The sequence below is a fragment of the Desmodus rotundus genome, chromosome 4 (genome assembly GCF_022682495.2).
Source record: "Desmodus rotundus isolate HL8 chromosome 4, HLdesRot8A.1, whole genome shotgun sequence".
Lineage (NCBI taxonomy): Eukaryota > Metazoa > Chordata > Mammalia > Chiroptera > Phyllostomidae > Desmodus > Desmodus rotundus.
The window spans coordinates 115,224,641-115,239,661 of NC_071390.1; positions in this window are offsets into that span (position 1 = coordinate 115,224,641).

Here is a 15,021-nt window from a genome sequence, read left to right on the forward strand (position 1 = left end):
CCAGGCATTTGCCCTGACTGGGAATCGAACCTGTGACCCTTTGGTCCGCAGGGCAGCACTCTCAATTCACTGAGCCACGCCAGCCAGGGCCATATTATTTTTTATATGAGACAATAAGTTCCAATGTGCGTAGAATAGAATTTGGTTTATATCAAACATACAGTAGATATTGGATAGATAATGGATAGAAGGAAAAGGAGATTGATGCACTCCAAGGATGATTTGCTAGTGAAATTTCTTGATTTAAAAAACAGGAAATAATTATTCTACTTCTATAGATGAGAAAATTACAACCTGGAGGGTTTTTTGGTGATGAGTTTAGAGAAAAACTTTTAAAAAACAATAGAGAAATATTCCATATTTCCTGAAAGAAAGTAAATGATGTGCTACCTTGTCTGTATTCCAAGTCAATATTTGAAGGAGAAATATATATGGAAGAAACAAATATGGAAGAAAATGGTAAGTTATCCCTAAAATTTAATGATAAAAGTTCTGCAAAAGAAGCCACACTCCAAAAGGTCTCTGGTGAACAAGTTCTGCTCGTGTAAGCTCTAGGACCTGCCAAGTGACTGAAGTCCAAACAGGAAAAGAGGGATATGGTGCCCATTCATTCTTCTTCCAAAAATTATCTTCGGTCTCTTACGGGCCAGGTGTTACTATGGGTAAGATCTAGGAGACACAACTGTGAATGGCATACATAAGCTCCCTGTCTACATGGAATTTATATTCCGGGAGGGGTTGGGGCAATACAGACAAGAATCAGATGTACTGGCTATCCACTAACAATCTGTTAATCTCCAGGTAGAATATGAGTAAATGAGTATTCCATTTTACTATTTTCTGTTAATGAAAATAGTAAAATGGAATACATTCCACCAGAGATAAGCCTGAAGAGTAATTGGTGGTTAAAATTTATTGAGGACAACTTGTTTTGCTTCCGCTGACCTCCGGCCTAGTTTTTGGTTTACAGATAAAGTATGTAAAGCTGACTGTTCTGGAAATGTCTTGGAGAACCTGCAATGTCTAGGGTAATGTGGTAAGGCAGCTGCTGAGGGAGAGCAAGACTTTCAAAGAACAGCCTTAGGAAATTTCCTGTATAATTATCTTAAGACTCAATCTTCCAGCCTTTCACTAACACCTGCATTCCTCCTGAGTGCTTTTGGAGTGAACTTTGTTTTCAGGATATTTGAATATGGGCTGAAACTGGCCTGACGTGAATGTCAGGTAAGAGCAGGAGCCAGGGGGACCCAGTCCCATTTCGTTACAGACATAGAAGGTAGCACATTAGGAAGGAAAGGTGAGCTTGCTTCCTCTGTCAAATTAATTGACTATAAAGGTGTGGGTTTATTTCTTGGCTCTCTGTTCTGTTCCATTGATCTGTGTCTGTTTTTATGCCAGCACCATGCTGTTTTATTACTATGGCCTTATAGTATAGTTTAATATTAGGTAGAGTGATTCCTCTAACTTTGCTTTTCTTTTTTTTCAGGATTGCTGTTTTTATGCGGGGCCTTTTGTGATTCCATATAAATTTTTAAAAATATTTTTTCTAAGTCTGTGAAATATGACATTGGAATCTTGATAGGCAGTTTATTCAACAAATGGTGTTGGGAAAATTGGACAGATACATGGAGAAAAATGAAACTAGACTACCTTCTTATACCACACACAAAAATAAATTCAAAATGGATCAGACTTAAATGTCAGACTGAAACTATAAAGATCCTAGAAGAAAACATAGGAAGTAGAATCTCGGACATTGCTCATAGCAATATTTTATAGGATATATCTCCCCAGGCAAGAGAAACAAAAGAAAAAATAAGCAAATGGGAATACATCAAATTCAAAAGTCTTTGCACAGCAAAGGAGACCATCAATAAAATAAAAAGACAACCCATGGAATGGGAGAACATATTTACCAATACATCTGATAAGGAGTTAATATCCAAATTTTATCAAGAACTTATAAAACTCAACACCAAAAAAACAAACCAATTAAAAAATGGGCAAAAGATCTGAATAGACAGTTCTCTAAAGAGGACATAAAAATGACCAATAAGCATATGAAAAGATGCTCAATGTCACTAATTATCTGAGAAATGCAAATTAAAACCACAATGAGATATCATCTCACATCTGTCAGAATGGCTATCATCAATAAGTCAACAAACAACAAGGATTGGCGAGGATGTGGAGAAAAGAGAACCCTTTTGCACTGTTGGTGGGAATGCAAACTAGTGCAGCAACTGTGGAAAGCAGTATGGAATTTCCTCAAAATATTAAAAATGGATCTGCCTTTTGACCTAGTGATCTCACTTCTGAGAATATGTCTGAAGAAGTACAAAACACTAATTAAAAAGAACATAAGCACTCCTATGTTCATTGCAGCATTATTTACAGTCACCAAGATAGGGAAGCAGTCCAAGTGTCCATCAGTAGATATGTGGATAAAACAACTATGGGCTATTTACACGATGGAATACTACTTGGCCATAATAAAGAAGAAAATTTTACCCTTTGTGACAGCATGGTTGGACCTTGAGAATATTATGGTAAGTGAAATAATCCAGTCAGACAAAGACAAATACCATATGATTCATTCATATGTGGAATCTAATGAACAAACTGAACTAACAAGCAAAATAGAGACAGACTCATAGATAGGGAGTAGGATGACAGCTATTGGGGTGGAGGTTAGGGAGTGGAGGGATCGAGCAGAAAGGAAGAAGGACTCATGGACATGGACAATAGTGTGGCGGTTGCTGGGGGGAAGGAAATATAAGGGGGTTAAATAGTAATGGAAAAAATACAATTAACAAAAAAAGGAAATGTGAGTATAGTGAGTGGAGTACTTAACATTTGTACAATAGTTTGTGTTACCTTTTTGCTAAGCTGAATTCTTGTAAACCCATTTTAGTTAAAAGATTTAATGACACCATATTTCTAAATTTGAGAGCTGGCCATTTTTTAATACAATTCTGTTGTAACCCATGACACAGCTTCTCTCTGATGTTACCCTAAACTTGAGGATTCCGTGAGTTTTGAGTGAACACTTTACCTAGTGCTGCAATGCAGGAAGTGAAGACAAAGGAATCACCACGCAGAACCTCCAGTCTGACCTCCAGCTTTATAGACCAAACAACTTAATTCCCATCAGGGCCACCTGGATGTCACCAGGCTCTCAGACTCTGGGTCTTACTTGTGTTTCCTTGTTTCTTGTTGGGAGTGGTGGAGAGGAAAAAATCTCATTGGCAATTCTTTGATAAGCTTAACATATTTTATTTCAATTTCTAAATTGGTGAATGGGTAATTAAAAACTCTCCTACAGAGAATGACAACAGGAAAAGAAGAGTGAAGCATACCAGATGCTGCCACCATCCACTGTGAGTAATCAAATGTGGAATTTTTTCCCTCTTGTCCTAAAATTGCAACTGAGGACCAAAGGTATTGGGTTGGCCAAAAGTCTGTGTGGTTTTTCCGTAAAATAAAAGACACATTTTTCATTTTCACCAATAACTTTATTGATTTGGATATTTTGAATTTGTCAGCTATCTCCCACATGGTATAATGTTGATTGTTCTCAATCAGTGTCTTGATTTGATTGCTATCAACTTCCACTGGTCTACCTGACCAGGGAGCATCATCCAATGAGAAATCTCCAGCACAAAACTTTGCAAACCACTTTTGACACATTCAATCAGTCATAGCACCTTTTCCATACACTGCACAAATCTTTTTTTTGTTTCAATTTTGTACCTTTCTTGAACTAATAAAGCATATATGCTGAAAATAGAATATTTTGGATTTGAATTTGAAAATCAGCATCCATCAACCCATTTGGTTTTGAAAGGCCAGGCTCTCTTCTTAGAATGCTCAGGATGGGAGAAGTACAGACTTTTTTTTTAAAGTGAAATTATTCTGCATGATACAGAAATAGGAGTAATTCCCTGGCATCTCGGGGTGGGGTATGGGATCCTGAAGAAAGAAATGGAAGGGTCTAGAGGGGTGAGGATGGGTAGGGCTAGCTAGAAACATGATGGAAAGCCAGGCAGTATGGAGAGATGTGGTTATAAGACATTCTTTGTGTGGGAAATAACGGGGCTTTAAGGGAGCAATGATGTCTGATATTAAATGTGAAGTGTTTGCAAATTGTATGGTAATGCCTTCTGCGACTCCCCAACCTTGTAACACCTGCAGCTCTTTGGGGGAATGAAAAGGTTCATATCTTATGATGTCAGGCAAGCAAGGGGAGCTAAAATAGAGCTAGGAGTCATGGTTTGAAGTCAGGACAGTAGAGAAATTGGTTACAGTGAGGATAAGAAAGCAAACCCCTGTGCTTTCAAATATGTCAGAGAAATAAGGGAGAGTGTTCTAGGTTCTGCTATTATGATTACTTAAGTCATTTCATTTTGATATTAAGCAAAACAATGACCTCAAGAAGTTGGAAGCCATGGAGATGCTTAGATTATGTAATATTCACAAGCCAGACATAGACCTATGGCATCAGGTCCCTGTTCTTCATATATGTTAGTGCACTCATGGGACCAGCTACATTTGTCACCACACTAAGTGGCCCTCCTGCTTTCTTTTTCAGTTCCTAATCTCTCTCAGACCCCTGACCTTCTTCCTTAAGCTCTTTAAAAGACCTTGAGTCCTTCTTTGTCACATTTCAGGGGTATAATGAATAATAACACCTTATGTCTGCATACCATTCCATAGTTTACAAAACTCATTGACACACATTTAATTCTCACAACAATCCTGGAAGGAAGGGTTCATTCCCATTGCAGAGATGAGGAAACTGAGGCTCAGAGGGCTCAGTGACCTGCTAAAACTCAGCCATGCAGTAAGTGGCAGAGTGATGGTGGAGTTTACTGCTCTCTGCCTTTCCCCAGAGCTGCCTTTCACAAGTAGGTGCGCATCAAGTACACAGCACTTTTTCATTCGTTTTCCCTATACGAAGCCACTTAAGGGATTTGTGCTCTTCTTCTTAACTATTTTCAAGGTTATTAAATTATTACTGGGGAAAAGCACAACCTTTATGAGCATTTAAGGAATAGCAATAAACATTAGAAATGTGGAAATCTCATTAGAAATGTAGAAATCTCATTTTATTAAATATTCATCTGAGTACAGTCAGCCAAGGAGATAAGGTGGAGGGCTACAGGGACAACACAAAATAGAAGCTGCATTTCCCAGAGAAAAGTGGAGAACATCAAAATCCATTAAGATTTCTATTGAATGCATCAGAACATTTTCCCGAAGTGTTTGATAAAGAATTACTAAATGCCCACTACAAAGTACTATTATACACTTATGAAAAGATTCTGTGCTTCCATATATTAAATAAGTCTAAAACAGAATCATTCCATGAGTAAAGCTAACATATGTAAAGCATCATCTCCTCCAAGAGAACCAAAGCTGTACATTCGAGCAAAACCACAGAAGCTACAAGGAGAGCATAATAGTACAGGATTCACATTCTATAGCATCATCGTTTTGCACATCTTCATGTCTTCCTTTGGTTCCTTTGGAGGCTTAGGCAGACTGACAGGGATGACACAAAGGGAGTGGAGGAGCTGCAGGTGAGGGGCAGGGCTGGCCGGGGAACACAGTCTGCTTCGCTGCGGCGCTCCCAGGTGGAACAGATGGACCACCCTGGTGAACAATGTGTTGTGATGGGAGAATAATTGTTCTCAACAGAGTATTTAAATATGCTCATATTCCAGCAAGATTTGAAGATGGTAGGGATAATTGATATACAAACACTCCATAATAGGTTTGAACTTTGTTTTTCATCAGCTCATTTCCCAAGTTTACTAAAAATAACAAAATTAACTCATCTAATTTGCATTGACTTTCCCTTTCTCTTCCTCTCCTGGGAAGAAGTCCTTATGAGCTCTGGAGGGGAACAGGCCTGGTTGGATTCATAAATTGAATAGGGTAAGCAATTATGATCTAGCTCTAGAGCTAAGTACGATATACAAGTAAGAAGGAGTCATCTGATGTAATAATGTGTGGGATGGCATGATAAAGAGCAAGCCATTCTAATTTACGTTGTCTTAAAAAATTGTGTTAAGAAATTCCACATGTTTTAAACATGTCTAAGAGGGCCAAATAATTTTTTATTTCATAAATGTATTCACTTAAATGTACCTTTAAATTGTGAATTCGTTGTTGCCTTAAGAAAATTCAGGTTACACACAAGAATACTCCTATTGCTTAAGATGAACTATAGCTGTAGCTCTGGAAGTATTTTGCCTTCACCTCAAAATACTTTTCAGATACTGATTGATTCATTAACTAGATGACTTTATCGATTCCATTTTCAGAAGGAGAAACTGAGGCCCCAAAAGAACCTGGGGAAGGACCTGGTTCCTGATCCCCAATGTGTGGCTTTGCTCAATAATAAACTTTCATAAATTCAGGGACACTGCCTGATAGGTTGACCTGCTATAAAAGCAGTTTCTTTTATTTTTTTAAATTGAGATATAATTGACATAAAATGTTATCTTAGTTTCAGGTGTACAATATAATGATTTGGTATTTGTATACATTGTGAAATGATCACCACAGTAAGTCTAGTCGACATTCATCACCTCGCAGAGTTACAGTGTTTTTACAGTGTGCTGAGAACCTTGAGGATTTACCCTTTTAGTAACTTTCAAATATGCAGCACAGCGTCGTGAACTACAGTCGCCATGCCGTATGTATGGCAGGTCCCCAGGACTTATTTGTCTTGTAACTGGAAGTTTGCGCCTTTGATCCCCTTCATCATTTCACTCACAACTCCCCTTCCCACCCCGAGCAGTGTATTATTAAAGCAAAAAGGCAATAGAATAACATACTATAATTTTTGGCAAAATAGTTTTTAGCCAATTTGTTGAAAAAAAAAACCCGATAAACCTTGGGTGGGTGGAGGGAGGATATTTAAATATATTCTTTAAATACACAGCCTTTGAGCACTTGTCCGGCAAAGAGATACCCGTACGGTGACATGGGCTGGATATCTTTAAATAAGTGAAAAGTATCTCGTAACTCAAACAGGAGGATCCACGTGTGCCAAGGCAGTGTGACATTTCAGCACCAGCCTGTGGCTGCCCACCCTTCTGGGCTCTGATCGCTATCCCCCGCCCGCCCGTGTGCTATCTCGAAGCCTTCCATTTCACCAGGGCTTGCCTTCCAGGAGCAGCCACTACTGCCCTAGGGGAAAGAGCCTTCTTGGCAGCCAGTTCCAGATTGTGAAGTGATGACCCAGTTCTTGTCAAAGTCAAACTGGGAGGGAATAAGCAGGTGCTGAGGGATGGAGGTAGGAGGACCTGACCCCTCCTCAAATCCTGCTGGAGCAGCCCTGGATTCCAGAGAGATGGGGAAGACCCATTCTCCCTACCAAGTTTGTTTACTGGGCACAGGCTCAGACTTTCTTTGTGGGAGACTCAGAATAGCAACTTCTGATCCTGCTCATATTAAGAATCTGAAGCCAATCACTCATTATGAGGCCATTGAAAGTTGTTTTTCTTTTTTTTTTCTTTTCATGAGTGGAACAGAACCAAGACTTGGCATAAAAGAACTTGGGGATCCGTTGCAGTTGTAATAATGACTGAATTCCCTTGTTAGCAGTAAGCAGACGAGTTGGAAAGAAGCCCCGGTTTGTGAGATGTTACTGCCACCTGATAAGCACTCTTCACCAGTAAAGCCCTGCTCAGGCAGTTAATGGCTCCCCAAATTCGGCCCAGCCTCCTGAGTGCTGCATTCCTCTGACTGGACCCCAAATTTCCTCTTTACCTGGGTCCCTCATTTGCTTCTTTTGTGGCCCAACTAAACACTTCCTGTGCTGTTCCTACTCTGCTTTGCCGGCTGCTCACATCCTGGTCTCCTATTTCACAGAGGTTTCCTAGTGTGCCCCAAACATCCATGTATCCGCCTCTCCCTGTCTCTCTCTGTCTCCTTACCATCCTCTCTCTCTCCCTGTGTCCCCCAACCCAAACTTGATTATTCTGTCTGGTTCTGTGGGCGTTTCTACACCTGTTTTACTGAGAACTCCCAGTGGTTCAAATCTTCGATCTCTGGAGTTGGGGCCACTTGTGCATTCCCCTTAGCACCTGGCATGTTGAATGCACACACTTTTTTTTTTTTAAATTAAGCTCATTTGGAGTAGTAGAAACCAAATTGAAGGGGCAAGGAAGAGACTAATAGGTCAAGAAGTAGAGGCAGAACATTGGAAGGGAAAGGTAAGGAGCAATACGACTATTGCCCAAAGGGCAGCAGGTTGAATGCAGACAGGTTTTCAGCAAGTTCGATGGCACCAGGAGGAAAGGACACTACAGGTGATTCTGGGTCATTGACACGTGTTGCCTCATGAAAGGGCCCACAGGAACTCCGGGGATGGACGAGAGCGTTAGCATCTCGGAGCAGAACACCCTCAGAGAATGCACTATAACAAACCGGCGGCTGTAACAAAGCACTCGGTCTGTATTCTTGTGAGAGCTAAATGGCATCCTTGAGGGTGCTGAGGAAGGGAAAGGCCACAGCGTCCAGGGTGACCACAATCAGGGGTCCCTGCTGAGATGACCAGTGCTGTTCAAACCACTTAATGGGGGTCCAGACTAGAGAACAGCTCGGTTTTAGGAGACATTCCTCTAGCCCAAGTAGACATGTTAGCCTCTAACTTATTTTTAAGGATTTCCAAAAGAGGGATTTTATTCCTTTCTTTCTTGGGGAAGGGCAAGGGCTAGGGAAGGTTTCTTCCTCGGGTTAGTTAAGGCTGTGTCTGCGAACGACTTGAGGCTGTCTGGGAAGTGTTTTGTGAGGCCCTGATCCAGGGAAGGTAGGTAGCTCTGCTGTCCATTTCTGAGGTCTTTGGGCCTTAATAGTGGAGGGGACACTTCCATTTGCTGTAGCCACTGGGAGGATGTGATTCTGTATAGAATTTACCTTGTGCTTTCTGGACTCTGAAACCAGCCCAGTGGCAAGGATGGTGGGTGGGGTGTGGGGTGGGTTGCAGGGGGATGAGAGGCTGTTTATCCAGAATCAGGGTTAAGTCACAAGTGAGAAAGGAAGGGCTGCAATGCCTGGAGTTGCCCCTTGCAGTAGGCCTCAGCCTGTAGGCCATGAATAACTGCAGTGTGGGGGAGAAGACAGCCCTAAATGATCGGAGGCAAATCCTGACTAAAGGCCATTCTTTCAGGAAACTATGCAACCTGGGTGATGAAACGTGAAATGGAGCCTGAGTGATTGCCTCAATCAGAGATCCCAGCACATGCTGCCAACTTTGTCAGGAGTCAACCAGCAGAGGAAACAAGGACTTTTGTTCATATTTCCATGGTGGTGCAATTTTTCCCTTAATTCTGAAATGCTTTAATTTACAGTCAGCTGCACTGGTTGGCAGCTGGGGTGGAGCAGCTCTCGACCTGGGTCTGCCGCTTCTTGGGAAATGATAGTGTACCCCAATCCAGACTCAGTCATTCTGTGGGCAGTTCAGGGCACCCCCCACAGAACCCAGTTCTAGTTCCGACAAGACTAACAAACAAACCCGTGAGTTGTCTGAGGGGTTGCCCTGTGCCCTGTCCTGTCTCCTGCCTGATGTTTTCCAGGGGAGATTCGGACTAGAAAGGCCTGCCTCAAACAACCTGGTATGGTCAATTTCAAACAGCTGTTTGAAGAAAGGAATCAAGGGCCTTCGAGGGGACTCTTTAAAGTTGGTTGTCATTGTGGGCTAGGTTGTGTCTCCCAAAATTCACGTTGAAGCCCTAACCCTCAGAACCTCAGAATATAATTGTATTTAGAGGTAGAGTCTTTACAGGGGTAATTCAATTAACATGAGGTCATTAGGGTGGGCCCCAATCTGATATGACTGCTGCCCTGATTACGAGAGGAAATTTGGACATAGAGACAAAGGGAAGACCATGTGAAGGCCCCGGAAGAAGGAGGCCCTCTAAAAGCTGAGAGGAACTGATTCTGGTGACACCTGATCTCAGCCGTCCAACCTCAGCAACTGTGAGAAAATACATTTGTGTTGTTGAAGCCGCCCAGTCTGTGGTACCTGGTCATGGCAGCCCGAGCTGACTCACCGAGGTATGCTGAGGTGTAGGCAATCCGGAAGGAGGCCCAGAGAGGGAGGCAAGGACGGAGACTGAAAACAATGCTCTGCAATGACAAGAGCTTAAATGGACTGTTCCAGGTTAGGGAGAAGGACTCAGAAGGGTGGAGAATTAAGGGTAATTGTAAGCAAGCCTGGATTAAAGTAAAAGTAATAAAGTGACCTAATTCTCCTCTTTGTATTTCAGTTTCCCATCCCACCCACCCTTCCCTTTTCACAACTGCTTTCTCATCAGTCAGGTCCTTGCCTGCCCAGGGTCTTATCATGGCTGTCAGGAGTATATACAATTTATTAGGGGACCCTGGAGATGGAAAAATACCTTGTCCTTCCCAAGGAACCTCTGCTGGTGGAATTTCATGATGGTGGTAGAGAAAGGATTTAGAATACAGGCCTTTCTTAAGTGGCCCTCAGGTTATATCACTTTGGGGACTGCCTCCTGCTTCTACTTTTAAGGTGGCCCTGATTGAAGGAAGAAACAATTTTTTAAAATTATGGACTGTGGGATGTAAAAATGAGTTAAAAAATTTGATAAAATCTCCAATACAGAGTTCTCAGAGTCAGTCCTGTCTCTTCATCTCAGATCTTGGATCCTCTCTGTTTTGTTTTTAGTACCTTAAAACAAAAACCATAGTGCAACACAGTTTAGAGGTGGGCCTATATTGGAAGTTCTACTGCTGAGTGGACTCAGTGCTCCCTGGAAGTGAGTTATTCCACTAGTTTATGTCTTGATTTCTTTATATGCAGACCTTTGGGTCATGTTGCCCACTGTGCTCTTGCTCAAAATGTTGTCAGGCATATTCAAGCTGAAAAAAAATATTCAGGTTCCCAGTAATTGTTGGATATATATCTAGCACCAGCATACTTCCTACTAGAAGTGGGAAATATGAAGGGAGACCGAAAAAACCTGGAATTTATTTATAAAAAAATTGTGTATTTATTCTCACGTGTTTAAACTTCAGTTACCTTCAGTGTACTCTCTATTTGATGCCATACACATATAGTGACGTTTTTTCAACTGCTCAAAATAGTTTTTGAACGCATTGATTTTATGCTTCTACAGTGTTTTGTTTTATTTCTTCCACATCAGCAAAATTTTTCCATTTGAGAACTTTTTTCATCCAGAGAAACAAAAAAAGTTGCTCGAGATGAAGTCAGGTGAATAGGGACGGTGGGGCATGGGAGTCATGCCATTTATGGTTAAAAACTGCTGAACACTCAGAGCAGTGTGGGCAGGTGCGCTCATAAGTCACCCATCATGAAATGGGCAAATGCCTTGAAAGAGTCTTCAAAAAATTCACTGAAGCTGAACTCAGCCTCTCACAACAATGCCAGTTGGTACACTGGTACAGATGGGCTCCTAGATCACTCACCTAGGAGGGGAAGCCTGTATTACAAGGGGCCTGCCATCTAGAAGATAATTCCAGTTTGGGGGGTACCCCCTTGTACAGCGACCTGAGATGTAAGTTTCCCCTTTTAACTTTTGAAGGGATGACTTTTTTTTAATGAAAAAACATCATTTTTCTCATTAAATTGTTATAATTTTCTTTTTAATAATGGATCTGGAATTGGTAGAGATTCCCTGAAACCATGGGAAGGATGGCTTCCTTCCATGTCTCACTGTAATTTTGATAATTATAGCTCATTCTGATAATGGCAGCTCATTTAGTTGACATCATTTGAAAGAACTGAAATTTATCTGAGTGTCATTGTTGTGATAGTTCATGTTTTGATTGAATCTCTTCAAAATCCATCAAACATGCCTTTTTCTTCTTAAACGTGGTCCACTGGGTACATCTTAGAGGTTTTATTCCTAAGGATCATCATAACATAACATTCCTGTTATTCCGGGGAGTAGCCGGGTGATGTCCTCAGTGAGCCACTGGGTTGGTATTTTTGCCCTCGAAGCTAAATGATCATGTTTTTTTTGAATCTTGTTATCTACTTGGTGCCATTGGCTGTTTTTGTCAATCCATCTGCTTCAAGTACTCTCCCTCTTGCTTGTTAGAATAAGCCTACAACTAGATAAAATTGGCTACAGGTGTCAGGAGCTCTGCTGAATCGGGGTACAGTGGACAGTTGTGACTGCCATCCTAGCTTGCTTTACTGCCTTTCCCATGGTCCTTGATTTATATTTGGGGATTTCTATGTTTCTGCTTGGGGCTCCAAGATTGGAACACTTGAGCTCAGCTAAGCCAATTAGCACATTGCATTCTCCTACTTAGGCATGTGATTGGTCCAGAAGTGAGCAATTGGGCAGGTCCAATCAGAGTGTTCTCAGCATCTCTAGCTCATGATACTCTTTCTCTGGAATGAATACAAAGCATATAGCCTGGGTCTATCAGCAGTCATCTTGCCACCACCGGTGAGTCAGCCTCAGGGTGAGTCTGGTATCAAGGAAGACAGAATGGAGAGAAGGATTGAGATGATACTTTGGTGACATCCTCTAACCACTAAATCAACCATTGCCTAAAACTCCCACTACCTCTGGATTATATTTTTAAGACTTTATATGATAAATTTTCTTATTGTTTAAACCAGTTGAGTTAGCTTTTCTGCTAGTTGCCTCAAAGAGCGTCCTAACTGACTCATAATGTAAAAGAATTTAGTACTTGGACTTGGTATAATATCTCTTTGGTACCTCAGGAGATATTGCTGGTACACTTTCTGGTAGTACATGGTATCCACTTATTCTTTAAATTGCATATATGCATCATATGCACTTTGCATGTATGTTATTTCACTATAAAAAGAAAATAGTTAATATCATTATACACCCATCTAGGCAGAATAACCAATTGCATTAATTTTAAAAAATATTTATTGAATATCTGTTATATGTCAAACATATTCTAGGTCCTAAGGGTATGGGGGGAGAAGAAAAAAAACCCACCCAAAAGGTAAATTTTTAAAAAACAAAGAATATATAGCAATATCAAGTAATATGTGCTATGAATAAAAGTGAACAGGATTAAAGAAAAGACAGAGATGTACTGTTATTGCAGGCAGCCTGGCTAGGAAGTCCTCTGACAAGATGACATTTGACCTGAAGGAAGTGAAGGGATAACCTTTTGCAGATATCAGGGACTTAGGAAGAGCTCTCGAGGCAGGAGAACTGTGTGTGCAAAGGTCCTGAGATGGGAGTGAGCTTGGAGTGCTCGGGAAACAGCATGGAGTCCGGTGGGCTGGAGTGCAGGGAGTGTGGGGAGGGTGTCAGAGAAGCAGCGAGAAACACAGCCTCATATGCTACGGCAAGGATAGGCTAAGTTCGGAGGGAGAAAGGACATGTCCAGAGGATTTTGAGTAGCATCTGACTCAGTATTCAAAGGACTGCCGTTGCTGTGTGAAGTGTGTAGAGAGAAAGGGTGGACGTGGGGAGGCCAGGTAGGAGGTCCTTATATTATTCTGAGTGAGAGAAACAATGGCCCAGACTTTTGTAGCAGCAGGGATAGCTCCAGGTGGTCAGATCCTGATGGTGTCTGGGAAACTTTGTCAGGGAACATGGATTGGATGTGGAAGGGAGACAATGAGGACTCAGGAGACCTTAGGAGCCCTTGGGAGAGGAGCAGATTTGGGGAGAGAATCAAGAGTTCTGTTTTGGATGTGTCAACTCTGTGATGCCTATTAGATATTCGAGTGGGGCTCTCATGGGCAGATGGATGTACAAATGCAGACTTGGGAGAACATGGGGGCAATGTTTAGAGAAGCTTTATTTAGCCTTCCCATTGATTTCCCGCTGATTATCCTATCAGCGGCAGGTGGAAAACTAAAGACAAATCAATGGATGGAAACTTTACGGACACTGGTGGTCTTTCCTGCAATTTCTAAAATGTAGTGGCTCAAGAACTTTGGAAGGAGCTCCTCAGGTTGACTGATGCCTGAATTTGATGAGGAAATCATGCCGTTAGAGGGTAAAACATGATGTCATAAAACCCACCCTGTATGGCAGGGTCCACCACTCCAAGGCAATCCAAACTGCGCTTTGATGCTGCTTGCTTCAGCAGCCTTCTTCTTCTTCTTTTTTTTTTTTAATTCTCAACCAAGGATATGTTTTACTGATTTGAGAGAGAGAGAGAGAGAGAGAGAGAGAGAGAGAAACATCAATCAGCCACCACCTGTACGTGCCCTGACTGCCGATTGAACCCGCCACCTAGATATGTACCCTGACCAGCTATGGAATTCACCACCTTTTGGTGCATGGGATGACGTTCCAACCAACTGAGCCACCTGTCACTTCAGGGCTCAGCAACCTTCTAAATAGCAAAAAGCACAGACCTGCAAGTGAACACACAAGTTGTTCCATTTTATCTTTTGTTCCCAAAGGCCTGAGCACTGTGGGTTCTGTCCTGCATCTGATGCCATTCTTCCTGCTAAATGACTTGGGAGTCTGTAAATATAGCGGCAGTATTGGGAGCAGATAGTGACAGTGACTTTGGAGAATGTGGGAGTCTCTGCCCTGGTGCTTGGTAACCTCTGACCTTCGTCCTCCAGCTCTGTGTAGCCTAAGCAGTGCGAACGCGAAACCAAAGGCCGCGTGGGCTCCCCGGGCTCTGCCTCCCCCATTCTGTTAGGCGCATTCATACCTTAGCCCTTGCGCTGCTTCTCTGTGGCTTAATCTAGATTTTAAAATGAACACCAAATGTAAATAAAAAATGATCACTTAACCAGCTGAATTTCGTCTCCATTTTCTCAAAGGGAGAGGGCAAGAAGAAGCACGACAGAGCAATCATAACTCTTCAGATGATCCCTGAGAACGCCTCCTACGGAAGGATTAAAGGTTCCCTGGAGAGCCCAGCTGAAATATCCCCCTGTAGTTTCGCCTTCAAATTAACTAATGAGATCAGCCTCTGGTCTCAGTTTCCTGTCTTTGGTTATAATTGCTATTGCAGACTCAGTAATCATTTCCTGCAGTCTTTCCTTCTTTGGCT